This window comes from Dermacentor albipictus, chromosome 6 (genome assembly GCF_038994185.2).
Source record: "Dermacentor albipictus isolate Rhodes 1998 colony chromosome 6, USDA_Dalb.pri_finalv2, whole genome shotgun sequence".
Lineage (NCBI taxonomy): Eukaryota > Metazoa > Arthropoda > Arachnida > Ixodida > Ixodidae > Dermacentor > Dermacentor albipictus.
The window spans coordinates 127,093,663-127,114,148 of NC_091826.1; the positions used below are offsets into that span (position 1 = coordinate 127,093,663).

Sequence of the window (20,486 nt, forward strand, 5' to 3'; positions counted from 1 at the left end):
GGTTACCGCTATCGAGCAGCACCTTGACGGCACAGGCCTAATGTGCTCGCCCGCCAAATCCGCGCTGTTCGTCCTCACACCGCTTCGACCGGGACGGAAGCGCGCTCCCCTTCGGAAGTGTGATCACATCACGATTGTGACTGCATCGGGGCAGCGCATCCCCGAAGTTCCCAAGAACAGGGTCCTTGGGCCTGCTGCTCAACAAAAGCGGTCGCAACGACGATACCATCAACAAGCTTACCACCAAGGCAATGGACGCCATCCGGCTCATATACACCGCGTCTCTACACGACGGGCGGGCGCATGCCCGCCCGTGAAGACAGTCTCGTGCGCCTTATCCAGTCGTTCGTCATCAGTCACATCGCCTACGTTGCGGCGTACCTCCACTGGCACGTCACTGACAGGACCAAGATCAACACACTGATCAGACGGGTTTACAAGACGGCGCTGGGTTTAATGGAGACCACGAGTATGGCTCGGTTCTTGCAGCTCGGCGTCCATAACACCCTAGAAGAAATAGCCGAGACGCAGCTGACCGCGCAATTCGAGCTCCTCTCTACCACCAAGACGGGCCGCAGTATACTGACGTCCCTGGGTTACAACCCCCAAGCTCGCAGCCGGCAACCATGCGAGATCACAGATGAGGCGTGGGCCCACATTTACGTGGACCTCATCCCGAAGAACATGCACCCAGAGTACAACCAAGAACGGCGGCAGGCGCGGGCCAAGGCCCTCACCGAACAACATGCCTAAGACCCGCACGCCCGGTACGTGGACGCCGCGGAATACAAGCGGGAAGGCTTCGTGGCAGTGGTCGTTGCGGCGGCTACCGGCACAAAGACAACGGCAGCGAGCGTGAGGTGCACGAACGCCACAGACGCTGAGGAGGTTGTCATCACTCTGGCGATCACCGACGCCGAGTGTCGCACCGTGCTCAGCGACTCGAGGAAAGCCGTGCGCAACTTCGCCAAGGGGCGAATGTGCGCGCCGGCGGCCGCCATCATCGGCAAGCTCCAACTTCAAGACCGCGGCAGCAACGTCCGCATCAAGTCGTTCCCGGCGCACGCCGGCGAGTGTGCATCCTCACCGAACCACAACGAGACGGCCAATTCGGCGGCGCGAGCGATTAGCTTCCGCGCCCCCGAGAGTGACCGTTCCGTGTGGTGGTTCGAAACCAAGGACAGATTGACTAGTTATGCCGAAGTAACCAAGTGTTACCGCTTAGCTCGACGGACAATGCCACCTCCCCACTCGGCGCTCAGTCGGGAGGAGGCCGTAATCCTCAGGCAAATACAGACCGCTTCACTCCTCGCCCCCGCAATGCTGCACGTGCTTCACCCAGAGCTCTATCCGAGTGGGCTGTGCGGTTTTTGTGCAGCGGCTCCGGCGGACCAATGGCACATCATGTGGAACTGTGCCAGGTTCCCGACGGCAGCTACCTCCAGGAGTTACCCGCCCGAACTTCAAGGTGCACTGCAGTCTGCAGACAAGGACTCACAACTATGGGCCGTCCAGCAGGCCCCGGGTGCGCTCGAAAAGCACAAGCCTCATGACCCACTACGAACGGGCTCAACTGGGGTAGTGCAGAGTAGGATATAACCCCGGGTTGGACGCTTGGCCAGCGTCACGACGCGTCAAGCCATCGTTTGCCGGCACTTTATTAAAGTTATCTCTATCCTTTCCTAATTACATCCAGCCGCCAACTTGTGACGCTACGTTCAGCACTACCGCACCCCGCGACTACTGTAACACCAGTCAGAAACGCGCCGTGGTTGCTCATTGGCTATGGTTTTGGGCTGCTGAGCACGAGGTCACGGGATCGAATCCCGGCCACGGCGGCCGCATTTCGATGGGGGCGGAATGCGAAAAACGCCCGTGTACTTAGATTTATGTGCACGATAAAGAACCCTAGGTGGTCAAAATTTCCGGAGTCCTCCACTACGGCGTGCCTCATAATCAGAAAGTGGTTTTGGCACGTAAAACCCCATAATTTAATTTTTAACACCAGTCAGAACATTGCCTCTGAAGGTACGTCAGGCAGACTTTCTCGCGACTGCGGCGTTGCGTCAGTCATCGTCACCGGCGGCCTTTCAGCCGTTCAACCGCGATTGCTAAGGCGCTCTGCCTCCCACATTTTCAATATATGCGGCCCGGGCTCTACTACGGTCGCTGCTGCTCACACGGAAACATCTGTGATGTTATTTCCAACGTACAGGGCCGTAACGGGAAAGAAAGCTATGGTCCGGCACGACTGACTCAGCACGAGCGCCGCAGGTGCGAGGCAGTCTGTCCAACACAGCGGTCACCAAATCGGGCATCAGTGCCCGCTGCTTCACCTGTTTTACCGCACCAGCAGCCAGCGTCCGAGCGAACTGGACCGCACTCCGCGATGCCGGTATGTCTAGGGGATAACCTTCTCCGCAGTACCTAGGCAGGGTCATATATTCAAGGAGCAAAAGCCCCCAGATTTTCTCTCTCACGCCCGCTCTTATACTCGCGCCTGCGCAGAAACGACTGGCGATCCCTCAAATGAACGTCTCGTCTGTAGCAGACGATGGGGATCAAAACTCCGCCCCTCGAGCGCCTGCGCGAGCTGCTGCCGCCGCCAGACTCCAGCGCTAGCGGCATCGCGATGCAATGCGCTCCGAGTTTCCCCCTAAAACAGACTGCACACTTACTGATGTCCGAACTGAATGAATTGATATCCAGCGTAAAGAATCGCTACATTTTACCAGCCTAATTCCTCCCAGGGGCAAACTTGTGCCCAGTAGAAACGAGCAGCACCTTAACGATAGCGGCCTGCCACCGTCGCCGAATCTAGGCTCGTGAGTCAAGTCTGTCGGTTATTTATAATACGTACTACGGCACGCATTCCTTTGGGCTCGTGGCTCGCTCGCATTCGGGAACGTACAACAGCATTCGCTTCGAGCGAGCCATCAGATTGGACAGGATCCGACTGTTTTGCTAAAGGAACCACGACAAGGCTCGAGAACTGCCGGATACAGTAGGCTAATCTTGCACCGAACGATAACTTCAGAACAGCAATATTCGAGCGAAAAAAATTGACTCGCCATCCCGACCCTGCTACAGTGGATGGCCAGCGACGCTGTTAGAAAACCACTCAAATGCCGTCGATGGGGACATGAAATGTGTTTTGCCTAGTCTGGGCACGACACCGTTGTTGAGCATTGCGATTTTGCTCTGTTCGACACTCGTCGTATTCACGCTGCTCTTCGGGAGTCTTTGCGTGGTCTACACATAGCGGTCTTGCAATGAACTGAATGAGTAATTGCAAGGCAGGACGCCCTTTTATATATGAAGTTTGGTGACGTCACTAACTGATTCGTATGCTGCCGTTGCCCTTTCCCACCGGAGCAGCTTACGCAAGCGTAATCTTTGCCGGGAAACACATGCGGGGTGAAGGAACGTGCCTCGCATCGTTCACAGGCGCCTTTCCATCCATCATGCGGTTTTGCGCTTCTTTTGTGCTTTTCTTTATTGAAACGAATACTGAGCTGTGTGTTATATGCATGATTCCAAATGAGACGTGCACTTTTTTGCATTCATTTCTTTTTTTTTCTTTTTCCTGACGGATACGAGAAATCCCGACCAACTAGAGGCTAACCGCTTCGCCGTAAAATGGTTCCCGGCAAGGAGTAAAATAATCCACTCTCCAGCAAAGGAGTTCGTGCGGATCAGAGCGTGTGCCATGCACGAACTGTGGTGCTCGTATTTTTCCAACATACCTGAGCTTGTTCTGCGGAACAATACGAGTTGTTGGGCGAGCTGGTTCATGATATGGAACAAAATTAAAGAAGCTTAAAAACACGTGCAAGACACAACGGCACGAGCGCTCGCTAACAACTGACGCAGTACAGAGAAAAACGTTCACCTTTACGTGATGTACATCAATTGTTCGTGAGCGCTTGTGTGGTTCTCTGTGTTCGCCGCATTTTTTTTGCGCTTTTACTTTTATTTCTTGTTCTGCGTAGGCGTGCTGTGTCGGTGCAGCCGATTCGACGGTACAACGGCACCGCACTGCGCCACCGACCAGCGGGTGCCGTCGGGGTCAGTCCCGGCGGCCGCTCGACACAAAACTCGCGCTGCAAGCGGACACTGCGCAGGCGGCCACTTGAAAAGCGCGCAAGGTGAGAGAGGGAGAGCGGGTCGGCCATTGTGAGGCCTGCACGGCCGCTCAGCGCGGAAGCGATAACGCGCTCCCGGAAAAAGAAGAACCAGCACGAAAAGGGCAGCGGGAGAAATAAAATAAAATTAAAAAAAAACAAAGCGAGAGGATAGGTCGACGCGCCGTCTGCTGCTTTTCAGGACGGCAGCAGCGCGGGCGACCGACCAGCAGACGGCGGGGAATCCAGTTTCGCCGCCGGCCCTTGTTTGGCTTCTGGTCGACTTTCGACGGCCAAGAACCGCCGCCGACGTGTTCCATCGTCCAACAGGGGCCGACCTCGCTCGCGCGGGCACGCAATGAATGGCACCGGGACGCGGCGTCGATTGAGACGCAGCAGCGCACGTGTGAATGGAAAAGAACGCAAGAGGCGCGCGCGCGACTCCACTCTCCTGGAGATGCCACGTGACCGATGCTTCGCGCACCTGGAGCAGGCCTCGCTTTGAAAGCGAAACGAAATCGTACCCCTTCAGAAAGGGCTCTAAAAGATTCGCCGTGTTTCCTATAACGGCTCCGACGAGGCCTCATAAAATGTTGGAACAGCCGACCTACACTGTAAAAAAAAAAAAAAATCGAACGTACGCAATCAGGCGGGGCAAAAGAAGCAAATTCGGAGAAAGCGGGGTCACGTATTTGCTAGGCGCCAATGCATTTCACGGAATGCCGGAGACGTCGACGGAAGCAAGCTGTGATGATGGCGCCATCTGGTGACGTTCAGCTTGACTGCAACACGGACGGAGTAACGGCTACTTCTATGCTGGCGATGTAAAAGCGCGGGTGGCAACCTCAGCACTATTGTACAATGCCTCAATATAGTTGGACTCGTACACAAAGGACCCGGACCGACTAAGTGTGTGCCCAACTTCCTCAGTACGCGTCCCTTGAACGTCCCTGAACGACGAAGAAGAGTTATAACAACTCAAATGAGTGGCAGGAATACGGACATGTGCGCGATGTGATCCACAGTGGATGAACAAGGGGTATACCTCAGGCTGAAGCCAGCGTTTAAACAAGCGGACTTGCCAAGATAGGCCCTTGTCGGTTGTACATGTGGGTTAGAGCTACATAATTTAGTATTATTGTTATGTTTTTGGGAGAAACAAAGGCCAGGAGAGATGCGAAACACGTTAATGAACGTTGCGGGCAAGAAAAAGAAGAAAAAAGGCGATCTCGATGCATAATCCGAGGGAATACACGGCAGCAGTAAGTGCGAAGTTCTTTTGCAACGTTGTCCTGCAAAATAATTATATACGAAGTGTAGGGTTTGACGAAAACTCGTCTGGCGAGGAAAGAACATGGCTGGATAAACGTACACTCGCCAACTGAAACAATTCAAAACACAGATTGACGTTTCGGCGCCCAATACGGGTGCATTGTTCACAATGAACGAATGCATAGTGTTAGGATCGGCCTGCAGCTATTTCAGCCCGCTGCACGTGCTCCGATCCAACAGGGACGGTGGCGTACCTCAGAGAACTGCGGATAACCGGCAGCCACGTGTCGAGGGGTCAGCTCAGGGGAGTTCTCGAGGGGAGGAAATTGGCGGAACCTCCCCCATGCACTTTTCGAGACACCAGACAATGTGCTACTCGGACGCGCCACCCGGGACGGCTCCGAGTTCGACGAAGCAGGCTTTGTGCGCAACACGACAACGCCGCCCTGTTTTGCTATGAGTGGGGGAGTTGCCGCGGGAACGCCGACGAGGGCTCGTTCCCACGCGCCGACCAAGACGCAAGACAATGTGCTACCCGGGCGCGCTACCCGGAACGGCTCAGAGTTCTACGAAGCCCCTCTGACGTCGGCTCCGGACCATTACAGCTGTTTGTGTACGCGGCACGTGTATGTGAGCCCTTCTCCTCCAAAAGGGCGGGTCATCTTCAATGACGTCGAACTATGACGTCGAGCAAAGTGCTTATAAGCAGCGATTGTCGGCTGCTAGAGGGTTCTCGTTGTCGTGCTCGAAATGTACTCGTGAGCTGTGTGCTCGTAAGCTGTTTGCTGTATGCTCGTCTTGCGCGCTCCATTTGGGAGTCATGCTAGACTGTCGATGTATTTCATGTTCAACTGTAAATAACATGTAAATAAATCCTGCTCTCCTAAGTCCCGACGAAGAGTCAAGCTCCTTCCTACAGCTACGACTGCCAAATCGTACATCTGAATGGCAGCGGTGAGATCGGCCTACAGCTCGTATATCGTCCGACAACTCTAACAAATGGTGGCAGCGGCGAGATCGACCGACGAATCTTACAATGGTGGTCTTCATTATATACGCGTCGGAAGAGGTAATGCGCTTGCGTACAACTCAGGGAAGGGGTCCCCGTGTCCGGTTTATCGTGTTAGTAGTAGATTGTATGCAGAATGATTCAAGGAGTTATCGGGATGATAATTTTTGTCTCTCTTTCGATGATAGAAGCCGAATGCCTGTTAATACTGTGTCCAGTCTTTTCGTGATGCTCTGCCAGGGCGCTAGAGACCGTGTAACTTTTGGCTACATCATTGCGATGCTGCTGTAGCACATATAACACACACGCGTGTATATATATATATATATATATATATATATATATATATATATATATATATATATATATATATATATGTATGTATGTGTGTGTGTGTGTGTGTGTGTGTGTGTGTGTGTGTGTGTGTGTGTGTGTGTGTGTGTGTGTGTGTCAGAAAAGAAACGCAAGTCACTGAATGTGAACTGCATGCGTCAGACACTTACACGTCAAATCAGCTCTCCGTGGAGCGCATTGCGTCCGCAGGAGAAACTGCGCCAAACACGGAGCAGAATCGAGCGATCGAAAACAAGGGCGCAGCCTTTGTCAAAAGAAACGAAGCCCTGCACCAGCGGGCCATGGAGACGACGAACTCTCGCCTGCCTGCCTCCTTCCCGCCTTCGTCCTCAGCAGCAGCGACGCGAATCCTGCAGCTCCGCGTGGGCACGGTACGGCGGCAGCAGCCCGCACGCTGCACTGGCGGGTCACGGATGAACCAGCTGCAGCAGCTGCTGTTGCGGCACGAGGTCTTTCGCAGACGAAGTCACCAGAAGCAGTAGAAGAAAAAAAAAAGAAAGGATATACAAACTCCAACAGCGCAACGTAGAAGAAAGAGCTTGCAACTGCGGATTTTTTTGTCTTTTTTTTTTTACTACGGCAGGAAAGTATTTTGAATTTTTGCGCGCCTCTTGTCAGCCGTGAAATATACTACGATTCGCATAAGCCCACATAAATAACTGCAAATAAGCGCGAAAACCCCCGCCTTGGAATCGAAACTAGAGCAGGCAGCCCACAGGGCTGGTGACGTCAGCGGCGATTGAGCAGGTACACGGGGAACAAAGGCGCTGACAGCCATATATCGAGACGAGGTGTTTGATAAAACGGGAACATTACGCATATAAGGTCACGTCACCGCCAGTAGCTTTACAACAGCAGGTTGAAAACAATCATCCGCGGTCGTAAGGGTTCTGCAGGCTTAAAGTACAACTCCGGCGATTTTTTGACCATGTCAAGGTAATAGAATATTTAGGTTCCCGAGACCCCCTGTCACGCGTCTGATAGTAGAATTGTTTCGCGAATTCGAAAATAATTTTAGATAAGCAAAAAAATCGCAAGAACGAAACCGAGTCCTGACTAAGCAGCCGAGCGAACCTCTTCGTGTGACGCCACGGGTGTCTCCACCGAGGGAGGCGCGCAAGGCATGCCGGTCTCGTCAGCTGGCAGCGAAGAGCAACCGCTCGCGTGAATCCTGACCGCGCCGGGTCTCTGGGTGACAATCTCAGCTGCACCAGCTCTTCGGATCTGTCAAATATTGACAGGTATGATTCTGGAGAATTCGATAGCCACGAATCGCCGTTCGCATTCGACCTGCCATCCCGAAAGCCAGCGCCCATGCGCTACATATCGTGCTGCAACACGAAGACAAAACCACTGATTTTGTAGGTCCTGCTTGCTATTTTAGGTGTTATACCCTCCTCAGGGAAACGCTTCGCATGCTCACTGTAAGACGCGGAGCACGACTTTCCGCGTTTGTACCTCGCAAAAACGCCGCTGGCAGTCCGAAGCACCGAACGGTGCATATCTACATCGATCGGCAGCTGCAGCGACCACTTGCCGTTCGCTTGAGATATAGCCGCTCATCGCTGACATCAAATAATGTCAGACCATATCAAAATAGGCAGATTTTATGCATGTACACTGATATGAGCGATCACGCACCTTAGAAAACAGCTAGCGGGAGACTGTAGTACGGGAGCGTTATGCTGCCTACTTATAATTCTTCGTATTCTCTTCATGCACACAATATGCTCCGTAATGTGTACATAGATGAGGACTTTGCGCGTGTGATCGTTCATTTAGAGAACGCGTAGTTTTCTCGCGGAAGCGCCGATGCCACTGTAGACACCGTTGGCAGCTGAACGAGGCAGTTGTTTACGCTGCTGTGTCGAAGGGGCCTACGCTCGCTGCCCATTTGGGATACGAGGCAAGCAATGTACCTCGGAAGCTAAATAATGAGTCGGCATGACAATAAGTAAAGATACACCCATCTTCGTAGTCGCATTTAATTTAGGTAAGTGCCGGTGAGTGCGGCGGGCAGCTTTCCGTCGAAAACGGCAACGTACCGATGCCGAAACTGCTCCGTGTCGTCGCTTCTCGCTTTTTGTGTATGTGCTGTACGAAATGAGGAATGGTTTATTTCAAATCTGTATGGGCAAAACTGAACCACAGAAGGAGTTTTATTCATCATGATAGCTTAATTAGCTTCAGGTCAGTCGTTCGGGTCCGCCAGCAGCAAACGCATGAACTACGCGACTGTGACACGTAGGCTTAGCATCGGCTGAACGCGATCGGCATCAGCTCAAACTGTGTGTGCGGAGGCCGTATATGGGCTGAAGTTCGTGCAGCCAACCACGCGACACCACTTGCCGCCTCCCATCACTTGCCCGTCGACAGGGACCGCAAATTCTGGTGACGGCAACTTATCACGCGAAGCACTACAGTTGACGATCGTTGACTCCTGCGCGCTCTCGTCGCTGTCGTCTGCATGATCCCGGCATGCTCTGAGGCGTGCTCAGAGTGGGACGCCCCTAACATCATACACAATGTTGCCTGTAACTGAGGGGCAGATAAGGTAGAGTGTTCGAGGCAATTTATTAAATTCATTTGTAAAAAATCTGTGCAACTCCCAAACCTGATTTTTTGAAGACATGACGGGAGTGTGCAGAGGAAGGTACCCAGCGAATTTCATCGACATCCGTTCAAAACGGAAAGTCACCAGAGTTGCCCTTTGAAAGGCAGGGGGCGAATCCAGAAAGCTTTAAGTTCACCGTCGTGGATCAGCGGCTATGGCATTGTGCTGCAGCACGAGATCGCAGCATCAAATCCCGGCCACGGCGGGTCCGTTTCGATGGGTCGCGAAATGCATGAACGCCCGTTGTCAGGATTGGGGGCTCAATCCCATCGCTCGTAACCCGTTGTCAAGATTGGAGTACGGCATGAATTAGAAAGTAGCTGGCCCATGCCGTCGTCCAACTGATCTACGCCGAGGACGTTGATGAAGGGACGGACTGCTTCTCATTGAGAACGAGTGTGTGGGTTTGTTTACAGTATCTACATCAGTCTAACATGACTGCTTGAGAGAGAGTGTCCTGAGCAGCCGCACAACAGCGGTTTTTAAACACTTCGTGTTCCCTAGATCCCTAGGTGAGGCAAAACGTTCGACGTCATCGTAAACAAGCCGCCTCTCCGCGGGACGGTTTACACACACACGTACGCACTTTCACTGCACTCGGAGCTGACCTTCGCAAAGTGGCCGTCGTGTTGTCCATTGCCTTGCGTCCCCGTGGCCAGGTGGTCACGCCCAACCCCAGCCGGCGCCTCTAAATTCCAGAGCGGACCTTGCACAGTGGCCTCCACCACTGCCCATTGTCTGGCGTCTTGGTCGGCGCGTGGGAAGGGGTCTCAGTAGACGTTCCCGCGGGCTCAGTAGCAATAGTTGGGCCGCCGAGCCCGTTTAGTCACAATGGCGACGATGCTATAGCGTAACGGCGGCGTTCCGAGAAAAAGTTGCCGGTGCTGTGGCAACTGGCTGGCAAAACTTGCATCTCAGCTGGCCGTTCTTAACACCGTGTATACCGTGCATTGCGGGAACTTAAAGGGTCACTAAAATGAAAAACGATTTCTTCTGTATCCGTAAATTACCGTTCTACAACACTAAAATCACCACTCTTACAACGATAAGACGTTTCGTAAGCCAGAAAAAGCGCAAGAACGAAATACGGGTGGCGACGCCTACTTGAGTTCCCGCACCTGGGGGCTATGACGTCTTGGATTTTTATGGCATCTTCTAGGGCCTACTAATTATACATAATGGTACAGATTGACTACATTGTGTTCTAAAGGAACCAAATATTAAACATGGCAAGCTTCGGGAACCTTTATTTAGCCAACGCGGTTCAAATGCGAAAAAATACTTTGGAAACATACTTTGACGTCACGCTGACGTACCGGCGCTGGGGTTCCGGCGCGAAATTCAAATACTGATACTTGGACCTTCACTTTCTCATGTAATAATCAAACTATTTTTTTAATGACTGCCAACAGGGTTCTCAAACAATGCTCCATTAGTCTAAACTGATTTGTTGTTTCGCTTTAGTGTCCCTTTAAAGAATTCGACGAAGTCAAAATTAATCAGATGGCGGATATGGCGCGTAACACCGAAGTTTTCTTTTTTTTTCGTTCGCAAATGCTTTTTGGCCATTGGCCGGACGCCTTCGCTAATAATACATCGAGCATAACGATTGGCTGGACTTTTCTCTCACGAACAATAGCACAAGTGGTTTTTGCGAACACGGGCCTACGTTCGCAAGACGTCGGAACCAACGCCAATGCTGATGTCACTTGCGTGAAGCTCAGGTTGGCTTGCACAAATAATTCTTCTAGGGAAACAGACTGGAAGTTTCTTATTTAGAAACTTCGCCAGTTAGGAAACAGCCGATGGACATAAGGACCGGCATTTGAAAACGTTAAAACCATATTTTCAGCGTAGAAAGTAAAGAACGCTTACCAACACGATTGTCAGTTAATGATGATCTTGGGCACACTGCAATCGACGGTTGCCGCCTAATAGCAAGCAGCGTGCACTTACGAATAGAAAAGCCGCGTGAATTCGACTCGAGCAACTTGAATACGCCTAAACACAAGTCCACCTCGGTCTAGTACTTTTACCAGCTCGTAGTGTTTCTGTGCGACGGAAACATTTATGCAATAGGTGCCATAGCGTACGTTACAAACGAAAAATACTGCTTGCGCACGCACCCGCACTTCACCACATGACAGCGTGTATACGACACGCAGAGTTGAGATTACGCGGACATTTGTCCATGTAGTATGATGTCATGCTACAAACAGACACCTAGGCAACAGATTGCTGCTTGTTTAAGGAACCTTGTTCTCTCGAACTGTCGCGAATCCACGTAGTGTGTCATGTAAAATGACAAATTATTCCGACTGTCTATATTTTCCATATATATCTTATGTCGAGCACAGTACAGTGTGCAGATATATGAGAAAGATAATCAGTGTCTTCTCGGCACATGTACAGCCTCACTTCGCGGTTTCGAAATACGTCGCACGCCCCAAACTGCAAGCAGCAGTGCAGCAGGACGACGCCTGCGAAACCACCGAGTGTGCGCCTGCAGACAAAATCAGATTGGACCGCTCGCTTGTCACGTGACGGTTACGAGCACGCTCCTCTATTGTTAAGAAAGATGTGAGGTGCAAGGCTAAAGCCAACAGAACCAACCAATCTGTTTCTTCTGTTTGGTTTTAATGCTGACATCCCTTATAGGCTATGCACAAACTACTAGTGCCCGACATGGTGCTCTGCCTGCTAAATTCCTCTATAGTTTGTTTCGCTTCCTCCTCATTTTTCTATTTAGTTTTTCGTCCTTTCTTTTTTTCCCACGGTGGGGCGTGCACGAAACAGTTCGCGCTGCGTCATGGGTGTACGTGGGGAAGACAACCAGCGATGTTATCCCTGAAAAGCCGCTTGAAGAAATGGGAAGCGGAAGGCATCGGAACTAACGATGGATTCTCGGTAAGGTGCGGGTCCTGCATCACACATTTAAACCACTTCATCAAGTGGCCATATAATTGAAATAGAATTCAGGAGAACGTGGCTACGCAACCACACACACAAAAAAGAAAAAAAAAGCAAGAAGGATATATAGGAAGAGAAAGAGGCAGAGAAAACAGGGCGACCTTCAAGGTACTTTTGGAAAGGCAGAACACAGCCAAAGTCGCCTGCGGTAACTCAACAACGATCTCGCAAAAACCTTCATGCCTGCGAATATTTCATTTAACAAGCTTGATCGCCGATCCGTTCAGAATTTCATGTTTAAGGCGACAGTACAGAACTGCTCCAACAGGACAACCCTGATGAAGTTGCACCAGCAGGTGACTAGGCCGCACATTTTCAAATGGACTAATCTGCCCCCTAGCTGCCACCAGTTTGTGATCAATGTGCTTGCGGCTCCACTCGAAGGCGGCTTTTCTTTCGGCCTTCAATCTTCTACGTTTACTTTGTGGTGGAAACTAACAGCAGGACAGCTCAGCGTGCATGCACTATAAAAGCTTAGGAAAGGTTGTGGCCCACGGTACGATCCCATATGAAAGACTGCATCGTTGTAACGACCGACCAGGCAGCTCCATATGCAATAGCCGCGTTCCGATATCTCAAGTGCATGTTTCCTGAACTAACACACGTCGAGTGCATTGCTCACGCTCTTCATCGCGTCTCAGAGAAGGTCGCGACGTGCGGCCTACCTCGAATGGGATCGTTTCGTACGAAAAACAAATTCTCTCAAAATCAGTGGCGCCATTTGTCTCCACAACAAACCTTCCACTACCTCCGGTGCCTGTGGTGACCCGTTGAGGCAGGTTCTTACGAGCAGCAACGACGCTACGCAGAAAATCACGCGTCAAGGTAGCGTACCCCGTGAACAATTTGGAAAGTTTTAGGTAAGGGGACGCAAGAACTGGGGGCTACAGTACAGCGCATGCGTAGACCCAGACGTAGGGGTCTGCGCATGCGCAGTGCCATGGCCCTAGTTCTATCGTACGCAAGCCGCTTGCGTCCCCTCATCTAAAACTCTCTATTGTTGACAACTGCTGCCGCGAAGGCAGGAAAGTGCAACCAGCGACGCTCTTGCCGGGCCGGTGAGCACTGGGAAGTAGGGACGGCTTGGCGCAGTGGTGAAACGTGGTGGCACCTCAGATTCTGTAGCAGCAAAGTTGGACGGTCCTGCTAAGGAAGAGCTTACCCCAAAAAAACTCGTTTGAAAAAAACGCACACACCGAGTGGGCGCGTTTACCAACAACAGCGTATGCCGATCGTACGGCGTGGACACAAAACGAGGACTCAGGTTTTCATCTCTCGTACCTGCAGGAGGAGTGAGCGCTCGTTCTTTGACTTCCAAGAACAGAGAGAGAGAGAGAGAGCAGACGACTGAGATGGTGCGACCAAGTGTTTTAGCGGGCAGAACGGAATACGCATTTGAATACTAATAAACAAAATTGGACCTTTTCAATGCTATGGGCATTGTTCCCGGAATATGTGTCCCGGTTTTTTGCCTGCATTTTGTCTCGATTTTAGTGATGTTCATGTCCCGGTAATCTCGACTCTGACGATACAACGAGGTTATACAATTACAGCACCGAAACAACAGACAGCAGACAATTTTAGAATGGCGTCTGTCGCCTTGCGTAACTTAAACGCAAGCGCCTTTGCGGGACGGTGCGGTGCGCGTCCCTTCAAGACTTTGGCTGTGCTCCAGTTCTGGCCAGCATCGGAGACAGTCCACGTAGACAGCTTCGAGGCCATGTAATGGAACGCGTTTCTAACCGTCCGGAAGACTCACGGAAGACGCCTCTTCGATGTGACGCCACCTCGCGGCGACAACAAAAAGTTGAGGAAAGCACACATTTCCGTATTTTACGTATTTGAGCCTGCAAACTTGTGAAAAACACGATGTAGCATACATTAAGGGCGTACGATCGCACGTCTGCGTTTTATTCTGCGCAGACAACCTTCCTGTCGGCTTTCCAAGCGTCCTGCTCAGCCGCCATCTTGTTTGGACAGGAAAGTAGCCTGCATCGTTTTTGACTTCGATGCTGTCTTTGCGAAGCTGTCTACTTTGACGTCCGTGAAAATTAGAACGAGACTTAAGGTGGCCGCTGTCCGCTTAGCCGTACACTTACCCGTCTACGGCGAGTATTGGCGACTATTGGAACACTGCCTCAGTTTACTTCACGGGAACGCTTACGTAGGAAAGACGTCAAAAAGAGAGTCGTCTCGTGCCTCGTTGCAAACGTATTCAAGTCACGCCAATACATTATCAACCATCCTGTCCTGCTTTTGCTGGAGGAAAGAAATAAAATAAGCGAGGCCCTGAAGTCACGTTTTTGAAGCCGGAAATGCAGCCATGTTGTGTGCCATCTCCTTTTGCGCCTCATATCAGCTCGCCGGAACAGATAGGCGCGAACTTAGAACTTGCGCGTCTATGAGCCACCGACGCGTGTGCTGCTGACGCGCGTCAGCCCAAAGCCTACGAAACTTCTGTAACAGTTGTAGCGAAGCAGACGCCCTCCCGTGTTCTTCCGTGGAACGTAGAAGGCAACGAAGGCGCGCGCCCTGATGACTTGAGTTTGCCTGTTGCTAGCTGACACTCGCACTCACAGACCCAAGACACAAATTTCAAGCTTACACGCCAAGCTCCAAGGTCAGCTTGTCTCGCGAACGGAATGTGCTGCGAGGAAGACGCGAGCCGAAAAATCTCACCTGGCTTTTCAGAGGCCGAGAGCGGCGGCGAGAGCTTTAGCAGCGCGGTTGCTATGGCAACGTTGGCGCTTGGCACACACCAGTTCCAATGCTCCTTTGCGAAGGACGCCACGTAACTTCAGTCACACAATGAATTTCCAGAATGACGCTAGTTTGGAGATATGCCCCATCAAACTTACCCTAAAAGTGTACTCTTGTTCCGCTTACTTTTTAAAGAAAAGGATCTTTTATGCATTGAAGCAGAAAAGTAACGGGTACGTTCATGTATTTGTTCCACACTTTTGGAAAGAACATCTAGAAACTGGCGTCATCCTGGAAATTCATTTCAAATGGATACGTCTTGCAACCTCACCGGCAACGCATATATTGCTATAGCCGCTGGAAAGTAATTAATTAATTAACTAGTAAGTTTTTGTTAATTAGTTGAATGTGTGTTTGAATTTCCTTGCTAGTAATTCAGCTGAATGACAAGAATTATGCAACCTGCCACAGGAGACTCAAAATTCCAGAAAACTTAAGAATGATCACGCTGTACAATAGATGACTGAAATTACCTTGCACAAACAATTTTCACGAAAGTAGGTGCTCACTCATTTATGCGCTTGCTTTGTATTGTCTGTTCCGTTATGACACCTACGTTCTTCGACTCGGCAGTATTTTCAAAATAATAAACACCTAATTAAATTAATACGAGGCTAACATAGTGGTAACCTTATACGGTGACTAAAAGCTCGGATGCGATGCTTTGACCTATTGGGCAAAAAAAGAAAGAAAGAAAAGGTGCGCTTTGAGGGGAGCGCACACAGCCGCCACAAGTGTACATACGCGGCACGCACCGCTCCCCTTCGAGCTCGCGCATCCCGTAACGAGCGCACGTGCGCGACGACGTGACGGCATCCGTCGGCGAGGTCCTTTCTCGGCGGGCAATGCACGCAGCTGCGAACTATGGTGCGACAGGCCACGCCAGCTGTTTGAACTGCAGCGGCACGTCACGTGATGTCGTAGTTCTCCCGTCATTTACATGGCGCAGCTATAGGGGCCTTACTAGCGTACAGACAACAAGAGCTTTGCTGGCCGAAGGAAGTGGGTGTCTGCGCGCGTGCTGTTGTCTCGACCAACGTAACGTTGGTTTCGACGGCCCGTTTGTTCGTGTAAGAAAGCTCAGCTTTTGTCGAAACAAACGTTCTTCGGCGTCGGCGATACGATGCGCACGATGTTCCTCACGGAATTGTCCAGTGCCCGGTTCGTCCGAGGAGCATGTGCGTGATTTCCCAGCGCATGCGTATACTTCTGGTGGTCATGCGAAGGTTTCGATGAACGCGCAATTGCTGCAGTGAGCGTCTGTCGTGTCCGCCTGGTCTCTCTGTTCTCGACAATACTTCCGCCAGCACAAGGATAAATAATGAGAAACACGGTCATACTTCCCATATTCATGATTATTTTTATTTGCGGTTATGACAATGAGGAAACGGAGAGAATTCTGATGGTTGCACCGCAACTGTCGAGCCGACAGCTGACCCCTAACAATCAGCCGGCAGGGAGGAAATGTGGTAAGGTGAAAACTGACAGCCTTGTAGGAAGTGGAGAGATAAAAAGAGATAACAACGAGGAGAAGACTGCTATTTGTAATATTTACACCATCGACAATAGTTACGCAAGCTGCGGAAATTTTCACGGCACCACATCGCGTATTCACGAACACGCGACGATCAATGCGAGCACTTGTACTGCACCACAGCCGTCACAACATTTGAATGACGAGGTTTTCACCTTGACAAAAACTCAAAGCGCGGTTAGCTGGGCCTCTCTTTTTTCTAAGCGCCGCAGGGATATACAAAAATGCTTCCACGAAAAACGCCTTTGGATAGCTGCTTCCAGAGCGGCGACGAACACGAGCTGCCGCAAGCCAAACCCCTAATCCAACCTTTAATCGTTATTAGCAAGTGCGGAGATTGGCAACCGAGTCGAAGACAGCACATCTATAGCAAGAAGGGGCGCATCGTGCACAGATCTTAAAGGAAGGCGCTGATTTCAACAAAAACCCAAATCCCGAACACAAAAAGCAATCAAATAACATGAGCCGAAAATAAAAAAATAAAGTGTCTGCAAATGACTTCACCGGTCGTAGGTTTCTCATGTTTTCAAATGGCTGTGCGTTTTTCTTTTCTCGCTGCTTCGCCAGTGCGTAATAACGCGGCATGGCCCAAAGACAGCCACGGGCGCGCAGCTCGGAGGGCTTCTTCGCGGGTTCCCACGCGCCTCCTCGCGCGACGTGTTCGCGGCCGGGGGGCGCGTCACACGCGCCGCCGCCTCCTCGCGCGTCGCGGTGAAGAAGCCCCTCGCCCGGAGAGAAGGCGCGGGCGTCAACCGCGCGAGGAAGAGCAGGTTGTCGAGCGCGAAAGGTCGCGCACGCGTGTCACGCCATGCTCGACGGTGAGGAGGAAGAGGGGGCGACAGGTTCGCGGCACGGAATGCGCTTGAACGGCCCCCGCCATAGCACACAGCCACGCACGAACATAGAGCACGAGCACGCACGCACGAATCGTATACGCGCACGGACGCAAACGCGGAAGGAAGGTCGGAACGCGGCCACGCACACGCCTCGGCGTTTGCTCGAGGTCTGAATGCCGTTTTCTGCTTGCGGTCCAAACAGATCTGCTCTGTGTCGAATAAAAGTGAATTGTATTGAATCTGCTGCAGTGAGATGACCTGAGACGCTCGTTCAGAGACAGTATTTGCTAGCGATTCCCTTATTTTAAAAAAGAAGAAAAAAACAAATATTATTGACCTCAGAAGCCGTTATCGGTGAAATCCGCCACGGGTGGAGCGGGTCGAATCAATATATGTATAATCAAGTAAAATCAATGTTAAAAGTACGTACGGCCCAAGGTGTCACGGGCGCAGAGCAGTCAGCGCCCTGACAGGGAAGGAAGGTCACGTGTGCACTTGCACGCTGATCGGCTGACGCCACTTGCGAGCGAGAATGACAAAGGGGCCCGAAGGGCTCACATTTCTTGTTGATTAAGCAACTGAAAACAAATCATATCACGGGTATTTACGTGCCAAAGTCACGAACTAATTATGAGACAAGCATGCCGTATTGGATAGGTAAAATGCTGCGCACGCGCGTGTGCGCGTGTGCGTGCGTGTGTGCGCGTGTACGTGCGCCTGCGTGCGTGAGTGTGCGCGTGAGTGCACATGTACGTGCGCCTGCGTGCGTGAGTGCGCGTGTGAGTGCGCATGTGCGTGGGTGAGTGCGCGTGTGCGCGCGCGTGTGTGCGCGTTGTTAGATATGGAGCTGTTTCCTGCGATTACTTCGAGTTCCCCAGACCACATCGGATGGCAGCACAGCTAATTGAGGAATGCAGAAGCAGGAAAGTGCATTCCAGAGAAGCGGCCGAGCAAACAAGTTTAAGGCAACAAGTTCACGTGCCAACAAGTTCGTGCGTCGCCGGGATTAGAAGGGGGCCTCGTACAATGGAGCTCAATCGTCCCCCTTCGGCTTTGAAGAAGGCATCTGCTACCGCTGCGGAGCCGAGCCACCGGGTGCAGGTGGGCCCTTGTGCAATGAAGCATGAGCGCCCCCCCTCCTTCTCCAGCCTAGAAGAAGTGGATTGCCAGTCTGCGAGGCAAGACCGCAGAGAGCCGTCAGGTGCGACACCGCGACACGGGCGCCTACCATTGGCTGAAAGTGGCGTCATCGGAGCGGACTCTCCCATTGGTGAAACATTACGTGACTTACAGTGCTCGAAGGGTTTATAAGAAGCCTTCCAGAGAGACCTGAGCATTCTGGGACATGCCCTGATTCCCTGACTCACCTCTCTCGAACTTCTTGCCGCGGGCCGCAGCGTCCGAGTTGCTGCCGGCCCGTAATGTCTGTACGACTGTTAATTGACGGTCACCTCCTTGTAAATAATGTAGAATAAATCCCTCCCAAGTTTTGGGTTTTCATCCCGACGTCCGTCCTCCAACCCCTACATCTGGTTGGCAGCGGTGGGATCGCCTCCGAATGCATCAGCTGGTGGCAGCGCTACGGATGAACCTTCAAGAGAGATCCTAAGGAACCGGGAAGAGCGAAGAAGAGAGAGCCTTCGTCGGAAGAGGTCCAAAGAAACTGGGAGTAGCGAAGAAGGAGCGAGCCTTCGACCCAGGGAGTCCGGAGGAACCGGAAACAGCGGACGAATGAACCGGATGGCAGGGTGCTGCAACCGTAAGTGAGCGCGTGGTTTTTTTCCTTATGATTCGCCAGACTCAAAGGTTGTGTGTTCAATTTTGATAGTTCTGGGAATCGGGAGTTTGTTGCATTGTGTGTTTGCACAAATTAATTAAGGAAAACAGTTTTAACCACCTGTCGGGGCAGCTGCCATGGATCTTAGAAGGTTGACGAGGTTAGACTTGTTGTTGGTGTGCGACGATTTGGGAGTTGAGGCGGACGAACGGATGAAAACGCCAGCTATCATAAAGGCGATTAATGATAGTGGCAATGATGACAAAAGCATTGAGCTTGCTTGGGAGGTGATACAGGAGCCACGGGAGCGTGTGCGTCGTGTACGTTTGCGAGAGCGTCGTGAGCTTAGGAGTAAGCATAAGCGTGAAGAACGCGAGAATGAACGGAAGCATGAGCTTCAAGAACTTACTCTTACGTGTGAGCTTCACGATCGTGAGAATCAACGTAAGCTTGAGCGTGAGCAAGAGTATGAGAGAGAGAAGGCAGCACTGATCAAAGAGATACAGCATTGTGATCAGTTATTGGCACAGAGACAACGGCTGTCTGAGAATTCTGTAGGTAGTACAGAGCGAAAGAATGAGGAAGCATCTAACAGATTTTCGCCAAAAGCCGACGAGAAGAGTAGTGCCTGTGAGATTGGCTGCCGATTCATAAGTGAAGGGAAAACGCTAGCTGCTAACGATGCCTTAGTGGCAACAGAGGCCGTTAAAGGCCGTAGTGAGAGCGACGAGGTGCTGTGCCAACAGATGACTGTGGAGACAGCTAGGCCAGCTGCGAACAAATTGGCACAGTTACCGCGTGTGTGCGTCGCTGGTAAGGTTAGCGAGGTTGCTAGCGAGGAAAAGGGTACTGTTGACGCGACAGACGCGGGCACCCATGTAGAGCCAGATGTGCGTGCAGAAGTGAAGTGCGAGCTGAGCGGTGCAGTTGAGGGTAATTCTCAGGATTGCGAGCTGCGTAGCTCAAGAGAATACAACTGCATTGTTCAGGGATCGGTGCGGCTCTCCGCCAGTCTAGATGGCCTAGATGGGGATGATTCAGTTGTTAATCATTCGGACTGTGCGCGTGAGACAGCGATCGATGCCGACGGGCTGTGTGCCGATGCACAGCGTGAGCTGGGCAATGTAGTACAGGGCAGTTCGCAAGAGTGCGAGTTGTCTTACTCGAGTAAAGCCTGCTGCATTGTGCCAGAGTCGGTTGAGCTGTCTGCCAGTCGAGGCAGAGAGAGAGAGTAGA

At 51.7% G+C, this 20,486-nt stretch overlaps 1 protein-coding gene across 5 annotated transcripts in view; it reads right to left on the reverse strand.

The window, feature by feature from the left end:
* Positions 1-20,486, reverse strand: part of LOC135899451 (uncharacterized) — a 361,492-nt gene that overhangs the window by 146,964 nt on the left and 194,042 nt on the right. The window contains exon 2 of one of the 5 annotated variants that reach the window (XM_065428706.1): positions 6,909-7,210. The exons of the other annotated variants lie outside the window; for them this stretch is intronic. The gene's annotated coding sequence lies outside the window, so the exon portion shown is untranslated. The remainder of the gene's footprint in view (positions 1-6,908; positions 7,211-20,486) is intronic. 5 annotated transcript variants of the gene reach the window in all.